The following is an 8504-nucleotide window of genomic DNA, read 5'->3' as shown; positions in this document are numbered from 1 at the left end:
AAAATGACGGTGACTAGGGAGGGCAGATGATTTAACACTTTTGCAAAACGGAACAGCTACTGTACTCCTGCATTGTTTTAGCTTCCTTTGTTGCTTTGTAATTATCATAGTTATCCATGGCATTGCTTGCACTCTGGTTTCCTGTTACAACAACCTGTTCCACTTTATTTTAATTACAGTGGGGCGACTGTCAGACCTGGTATGTTGTTGTTTCCAACAGGGGGCGACAGTGTTTAATAGCAGGAGACTCTTGCCCCCATCAGAGATAATTAATGTCTCTGGCAACAGTTCCCTGTGGGATAGTAGCTTCGGTACTGCCATCCTTAGAAACCGGTACTTTATGACACATGAAATACAAACGGTGGACTGAGAAATACGCACAGTTTCGTTTCTTTGTGCTGTTTGCTGACCACTGTTCTGTGCTGGACTGCGTCAAACGTGTTTTGTGGAAAATACATAGCATATATTCAAGATTTTCACAAGACTGGTAGTATGGAATGGCTGTAGTCCTGTGTGGACCCGACATCATTTTCTACAGTAACCAGACTTACGGCTTTTCTCAAACCTGGCTTGCAGAAGAGGTTTGTGATGTAATTTTATTGTAACTCACACTTTAGGGTAAAGTACCTAAAATTATTCCTTACTATAAAATTGGTGAAAGACCTGCCGGCTAAAAGACATGTAAAAGTGATACACAGTTACAGGTCAACATCTAAATGAAACAGTCAAAAATGTTACAAAACCAATAGATAGTTGTGAATATTTTAACGTTTGTGTATAGATGGCTATACAGTTTTTAATGTTTATTTTTTTGAGTTAACATAAGGCAGGGATTAAGGTCTGTCAGAACAATTTTGTTCTATTACGTAAAATTCGAAGCACATAGCGGTGTATGCCTTTCAATGCGTACTTCCCGATACATTTAATTTTATAGAAAATGTACCATTTTATACTGGATGTATTACTGTAACAGAGCAGGTGGTTATTACAGTGAGGTGGGTTATCACTTAGCTACCACATTACTACCTGGTTTGTTGTGTTTACATTTAATGGGTGCCTCCACACCCCCCCATTATCTTAATAGTTTTATTGTAGAGTTAACTGTAACCTGAAGCTCAATACCTGCTTGTTTGCCTATTGCTGTGCATTACTGTATGTTAAACAATCCCGAATTTTGTTACAAGTGAGGTACATTGGTGGTGTTTAGTACTGTCTCATGCTTAACGATTTCTGACTGTAGTTTTTAAACCAGTATTATCACACTCATTTATTCTGTTACTTTAACTAACTCTTAGTCTAAAAAACTGGGCTAGCATCTAAATGTATATATATATTTCTCTTCAGGCAGCTAAAATATGAGATAAATTACCTTCAGTGATAAAATGCATTTGGAGATTTTGAGTGTACTTCCCTAAAAGTAGTACACTCTGCCTGCGTTTCCTGTCTTATTGCATCTCTTAGGTTGCATCCTTCCAGTGTCCTGAAAGATGCAGTTTCTTCTGTTCTGTGTGTCCTCGTATGCACGACTGCACTCAGTAAGCATATGCACTTCAGTTTGAAAGAACTTCTGCTAGTGTACACAATGGCCATTTGCCCTGCCTTGTAATGCATCTGGCTCATGGTTTGCTTTGTAAACTTGTCTGCCTGCTGAAGTGCAGAATTCCGTGCTGCTGCTGATTGATACTTATGAATTTATATTTATTTTGTTTGCTTATTTATTGTTATTCATGTTTACTAGGCAGCTGACCCAGGCACAAGCTGTCAAGGGGCATGATTGACAGGTGCCAATGGTGTGTGGGTGCAGTATCAACTTCATAAATGAATACCAATACATCATTCACAGCTCAGCTGAAGTGGTGAAGCACTTAACACAAGCTGTGTGTGTGTGTGTGTGTGTGTGTGTGTGTGTGTGTGTGTGTGTGTGTGTTTGTGTGGTAATAACTATAGCAATTTTAGCGCCACTTGCTTCTGTTGCAGGATGAAGAATTTCTTTTTTTTTCAGTTTGAGGATCTGTAAAGGGTAACTACCTGTGACTGTTTTAAAGAACTACAGGTGCCCCAAGGAAAACATCTGTAGATATGATGATTATAGTTCTAAGAGTGTTCACTTAGACTATTTCTCCCTCTTGCATTATTCTGAACTAAGGAAGTACAAACATACATAAATTTTTTTGTCTCTTAGCCCTTCACGTTTGGAATAATCCTTGCTTCAAGTTATAATCCTCTGTTGTGACACCACAGTATGTTGCTGGGTAATAACTGAAATGCCACAATAGGGTTCTTTGGCCTTAAGCAGAAGCTAACTGTACTGGATCCTCTCCCATTTCCTTGGGAAATATCTCCACTATTGACTAATACAGAGACAGAACGCTGACAGGAAGTATATCCAGAACTACAAACTATTTTTAATATTTGCTCAGGTTGCAACATATTTGAAATGCCTCTGATTTCTAGCCAGTATGAAGCATTATCTTTTTGTTCCCGTCCCGATTTTTAATTTTCATTTCTGTTGTAGATTATAGCCTTACCCTTTTTAAACTTAGTTTTCTCCCTAAAGATATGCCTGCTAATTGTGTGTGTATGTGTGTGTATGTGTGTGTGTGCACTTACGTGTGTGTGTGGTATGCATGTGCATAGCCCCCCCCACAAATTTGTATGTTTGTTGTGTGCATTTGTATACTCATGTGTTTTATTAATATTGTCCGTATGTGTGCATGTCTGTAAGAGAGCATTTATCTGTTTGCTTGAGTGTTTAAATCATGCAATTTTCAGCTGGAACTTAAATGTGATGCATGCAACTGAACTCCTGTACTTGCAGCACGTAGTATTCTTATATATTTGCCTGTAATTAAGCTATGCCATATGCATATTAAGTCAGCTGCATTCTCACAGTAAGGGACTTCTTTGGCTAAATTGTTGACTGCAGTAAGAGCTGTGTGTGTGTGTGTGTGTGTGTGTGTGTGTGTGTGTGTGTATTATATGTGCTTGTGTCTGTCCATGCTGTTGTGTATATGGGTCTTTAGATTACAGATATGATGTAGATGTTGCTTTTTAGTTAGAGTCACATGTATTGGGTTGTTTTCCCTTGGATAGGAATGGTATGTAACTGAGTTACTCATCCTCTGGCCAAGGGTCTTGTGTGTGTGTGTGTAGACACATGTGTGCGTGTGTGTGTATATAGGTGTGAATGTGCACATGTGCACATGTGCATGTGTGTATGAGTGCTGAATGATGCCACATGGACAGAGTAATGTGCTTTACAGCTGAAGAGAGCAATTCCTGTTTATAGTGTTTTTGTTACATGCAAGACTTCAATACAGTTGCTTCTGATTTTCAGGGATGTGCGTTTGCCTCAGAATATCTTACTGCCTATCATTAAATTTGTGATATTTGTGACAGAGTTAGGATTACAGTCAATCAATATTGACAGATTCTGCAGAAAATGCATTTTAATTTGCATCTTCTTTTCCTGTTAACTTTTTAAATGAGTAGTACTCAGTATTCATTTTGATTATTTTCTGTTTTGTCTTTGAATCTGGAAATAAGAATTGAGCACCGTAGGCTTTCTATATAATGTTAACTGTACCCCCAACTCTGCAACTGGCTGTCTTGTGGATGTTCTGATTTTAATCCTAATCAAACAATTAAATATCCCACTTGCTACATCTAGTACATTCAGTGCATTAAGTGAGCAATAAGGCATGAAAAATGTGTGCATATCTACATATTATACAGATATTACTTCGCTCTTAGTAAAATTGTGAGACAGAAGCCGGAAAAGTTAGTGAGTGCCTTACAAGTTCCTGGGAGTACAGTAATGTCTGTATAGTACAAACCCCCCAAGTGCTTTGTTGGTCTTATAAATGGGATGTGCATGTTTTATAGTCATTAAAGTTTCAATTAACTAATTTAGGTAGCAGAATTACTTATTTGGTATTATAATTTGAAGTAAAGTAGTTCTTCCATCATGTCGCATATACTTTTGAGGTGGAAAAAAACTTATTTATGTTTAGATTTCAAGTATGAATGCTGGATTCATGATATCATCTAAAAAAGTTGCTGTTTTGTAGAGTTTACCACAAAGTATCAGAAAAACCTATGTGTTAAACTAGGTAACTCCACTGGGTAGGCAGACCCTTTCTACTAACTCATTGTGAGCAATGGAATTACATGCACCAATGTCAGATTGACAGTGGCAAATATTTTTTAAAAAATGTTCGACATACTCATTTTATGATACTGCCTGATAAACTGTGGCACAGTCATTTACCATTGCGTCACCAAAAACAGTACTTTACAAGTGCATGTTTGTTTTTGTTACAAGTTCCTGCGAGGAGAATTTTGCTGTTGGGTGTGTGATATCACCTCTCATGATGGACTCGCCCAATCCAATGATAGTGCTCTAGTTCATACAATGGAGTTCAATAAATGGAGTGTTGATAATCTTGTCTCTAAACATTTTAAGTCAGTAAAGTTCAGAGAAGTGCTTTTCAGAACTGGAGAAAGATTGGAAGTATAGTATGGAAGGTTAATGCTATGTGTTGCTTATAGGCTTTATCTTATTGTCATGGCTTTGTATCTTTCATTCTTCACGTGTATACTATGTGACTGCAATCACTTAACCAGAAAGTGCCCCTGGTACATATAGTAATAAAAAACGTATTTTAACAAATTGCAGGCTTGTAGCGTTAGCAATTACCCACAATACTGTATTATTCAACAGATGTATAAGACATAATGCTTCTAAACGGATATACATTTTTAAGGTAGTAGAAACAGATTCTGCATGTCATTATAACTCATTATAACTCTTTATCAGAATAGGAATCTTTCAGATGAGCAAAATGAAAATCTATTTTTTTTTGGAGTGCCTTCATTCAGTGGCAGATTTTGCGTACTCTGCTGATTTCAGTCCATGGGCTCTCATACCCTATAGTGTAACACTGTTGCAGACATTAAAGGCCTTTCTTTTCTGTTCATAGCAGGCACAAAACATCACTGCTTCACAACAGACCTGATATCACAGTATAGTTTTACGTGGACACAGTTTTCAGTGACTTCAGTTTCAAACAAAGCAGTGAATTTATTTTAGTAATGTCTGGCTTTTACTTTCTTTGAACATGAAAAAAAACTTCTGTGACTAGAAACTATTGCTGTTTGCTGTGACAGAACATCCAACATATGAGATATGAACATAACGAAACCTCCTGAATGTTCATCCAAAGCCCTGATAGCAATGCTAATGTTCAAACCTATCTTTTTATGTGCGCCTTATCCTCATATCAAAGCATCACTAGTGTTTCTCTTTACCATCCACTCAGGCAGCACATTTCAGCAGTCCAGTAACTCTTCATATGTCTAACGAAAATCCTAATAATTTTTAAGGACATCTTAGTCACGATATAACAATATTGTAGAAGAATCTTCCTTCTCTTTGTGTTTTTATTTAGATATTCTACAAGCAGACAGTAATAGCAGTAATACACAAGGGGCTACGATTAGTGACTACTAAAAAATTGTTTTCTATTAAACTTAGAAAAACAAAACTTCAACTTCAACATAGTAGTAATCGATACTAATGAAATGCTTTGCATATTTAAGTCATGGAGACCTAGCTAGTACATGTGCAATTATTTGATAAAGTCTGCCAACAGCAGTATGTGGTCAGTGGTATTTCCCCAGGGAGTTACATTTGTTTTGATAAGCAGATAACAACACCACAGTAAATGCAAGGAAAAAAGTCTCCCAATGCTTGTTTTTGTTCGCACAATACTGAAGGGTGACAAACCTGTATGCACTTCAGGATGTTCTCTGAGGCCATAAGCAGGGTTTACAAAATCAAACACTAGAATTGTTATTACCATTAACTCTTCTCATGCTGATTATTTAAATAAAGGAGCAGGCAGCAGTCATTGCACTACTTATATTGGCTTACACGTGAAAGTAGTATTGTACAAGTCAGTTAACAAATGTACTTGGTGATCTTTGGAACAGCCAATGTACGACTGCATGTCTTACTAGATGACAAACCAACATAGTCATGTATAATTTCATAATAGTGTCAGGGGGGGTGAAAAGGATACAGTCACCCCATTCTTTATGTCCCTACCAATAAAATGATGTTGAAACCCACCATGGCTGTCTGTCTGGGCATGTACTTTTATCCATACATGGCAAAGAAGCTAACAGCATCATTATTTAGTCTTGGCTGTGACCCCCCCCCCACCCCACACACACACACACTGAGTGGGACAGGTTTGCAACTCTGTCTAGTCCACCAAGTATTATTTCATACTGTTTCTTAAGTTATTCCACCTCTTTGTTTGTAGAGGCTTCAGTGTGACAGAGAGAAAACCCAGAACATTACCAGTCATGGGCAAGAAAGAAGACACTCTTACTTGTTTTATAGATGAATTTGTTTAGTAATTACATCCTCCTCCAGTCAGCAGTCACTCATGACTCATCTACTCTACAGTTCATCGGTATATGCTTCTTTTCTCAATACTACATCCTGCAGTCAGCTGACTTTCTGAGCTCCATTGCATCACATCACAGCAACCAGTATGATGACAGTTCTGGAGCCATGAGGGAATAACACATAAACCAGCAAAAGTTGCTGTTTTATAAGTTCTTTAAAATGATGCACCTACTTCTAATGCACTCTGTGAGCGGAATGCATTTTCATGACACTGACTGCTTTGATTTTTCTGAGAAATCATGACTAGAGAAGTTGGAAACTCCTGAAAAAGCACCATAAATAAAAATATAAGTCAAGATGTACTGCATGAACTTGTACAATTGAAAGGTATGCATCTGTTTGCTTAGTGTGTTACATATGACCAAAGAAAAGTTCAAAACCTAATAACAATATAATAAAGGGTTAATTATCAACAAAACATTATGGAAAGTCCAATAATGTTGGAGAAAACATGAAAATGTCAGTCAATGGTAATAATTAAAGAAACATAAAATATTTGAAAAAACGCGAAAATTTTAATCATTTGGGTTTAAATTAGCTGGAGATAATTGAACTTTCTTAATCCGTTTTTGCCCACATTTTTCTCATTTAGGTTTAATAAATGGAGCTGAGTTGTCTGTGTCCATACAGTCATCAATTTCAGTAGATAATCCATCTGCTGAAGTCATCACTGAAATTGGGCCTTCCCCAGGGGAAAGTAGAGTAGAGTCCATGGAGTCAAGTTCTAAAAGATTAGAGAGTGAATCCTTGGGTGCAGCGATAATTAAAGCCGGGAAATGTGTATCAGGAGTGGAAACAGGGGAAGGCAGTAGAGCGGAGATGTCTGCTGAAGAAACAGTTGAAACTGGAGGTTCAATGGTCACGACTGGCATAGCTGTATTGCATACTGGATGATGGACAACATTAGGCAATGGGGTTCTTTAAATGACTTCAGGAAGTTCTGCAGATGATGAAGTTGGAAGAACTGGAATGTCTTAATGGATACAGACAAAACTTTAGGCGGTACCAGAATGTTGTCTGGAAAGATGGTGGGACAGTCTGACCAAGAATGAAGACATGAGCACTACTGACAATGAGATGGACAAGACTTCGTGAAATAGCTGGAGGACCCACATTGGGTACATTTATGGGCAGGACAGTCCGTTACTAGATGAGTGAAGTCACTGCAGAAAAAACAAGAGCAAGACTGGTCAGCATATCGCAGGATTCCCCGTTGTCCAGTTATAAAGGATATTTCAGGCAAATGATGCACTCCTGTATTGCCGACATGCAATGTGACCCATGCTTCCCATGATCCCAAGTCAAGATAAACTGCATGAATTTGTACAGTTGAAAGGTATGCATCTGTTTGCTTAGTGTGTAGGGAATTGCCTACACATGAGTCACTGACCAATCAGATGTTTGCATCAGTCAGGCCATGTCACAAAAGTGCATTATGAGACAGACAGGAAGGAAGACATCAGATTGCCTGCCCTGCCTGATTCCCAGTGTAATTCGCTATTGTCTGCAAGACATTTCACTTACAGGATTAGGTGGTGCTGAAAATGCCCCTGTTATAATCTTCCACTGGCTTTATCCCTTTTGCACCAAATGTAGGGGTCCTTGTCCACATACCCCTAAACTACATCAGAGGATACTCCACAAATGGGGCTAGAGGGGCTAAATCTTGACAAAACGATAAGCTGAATGGTTCCCTGTAAAAAAAAAAAAAAAAAAAAAATATATATATATATATATATATATATATATATATATGCCTTACAAACACAAGGTGCAGGGTTTGAGTCTCACAAGGGATAACTGGCTAGGCTTAAAATGGCTCGCAAGGCCAGTTAGCTTAGTACTAAAACTATGAACTATATATATATATATATATATATATATATATATATATATATGTGTGTGTGTGTGTGTGTGTGTATGTATATATTGAAAGAAACTTACCCTTATTAAGGTTAGTTTGCATTTCAGATCATTACAAGTACTTATTAATGAAAGATGTTCAAAACTTGAAATTTGTATTAGT

At 37.6% G+C, this 8504-nt stretch overlaps 1 protein-coding gene across 1 annotated transcript in view; it reads left to right on the top strand.

Moving 5' to 3' along the window:
* Positions 1–246: 246 nt before the first annotated feature.
* Positions 247–8504, top strand: part of GPR156 (G protein-coupled receptor 156) — a 1210147-nt gene continuing 1201889 nt past the window's right edge. Inside the window, exon 1 of the mRNA XM_044071505.1 lies at positions 247–581. The gene's annotated coding sequence lies outside the window, so the exon portion shown is untranslated. The remainder of the gene's footprint in view (positions 582–8504) is intronic.

Source organism: Protopterus annectens, chromosome 5.part0 (assembly GCF_019279795.1).
Source record: "Protopterus annectens isolate FY-2018-M chromosome 5.part0, PAN1.0, whole genome shotgun sequence".
NCBI lineage: Eukaryota > Metazoa > Chordata > Ceratodontiformes > Protopteridae > Protopterus > Protopterus annectens.
Note: the sequence above shows the minus strand (reverse complement) of the source record. Positions and strands in the feature narration are given on the sequence as shown.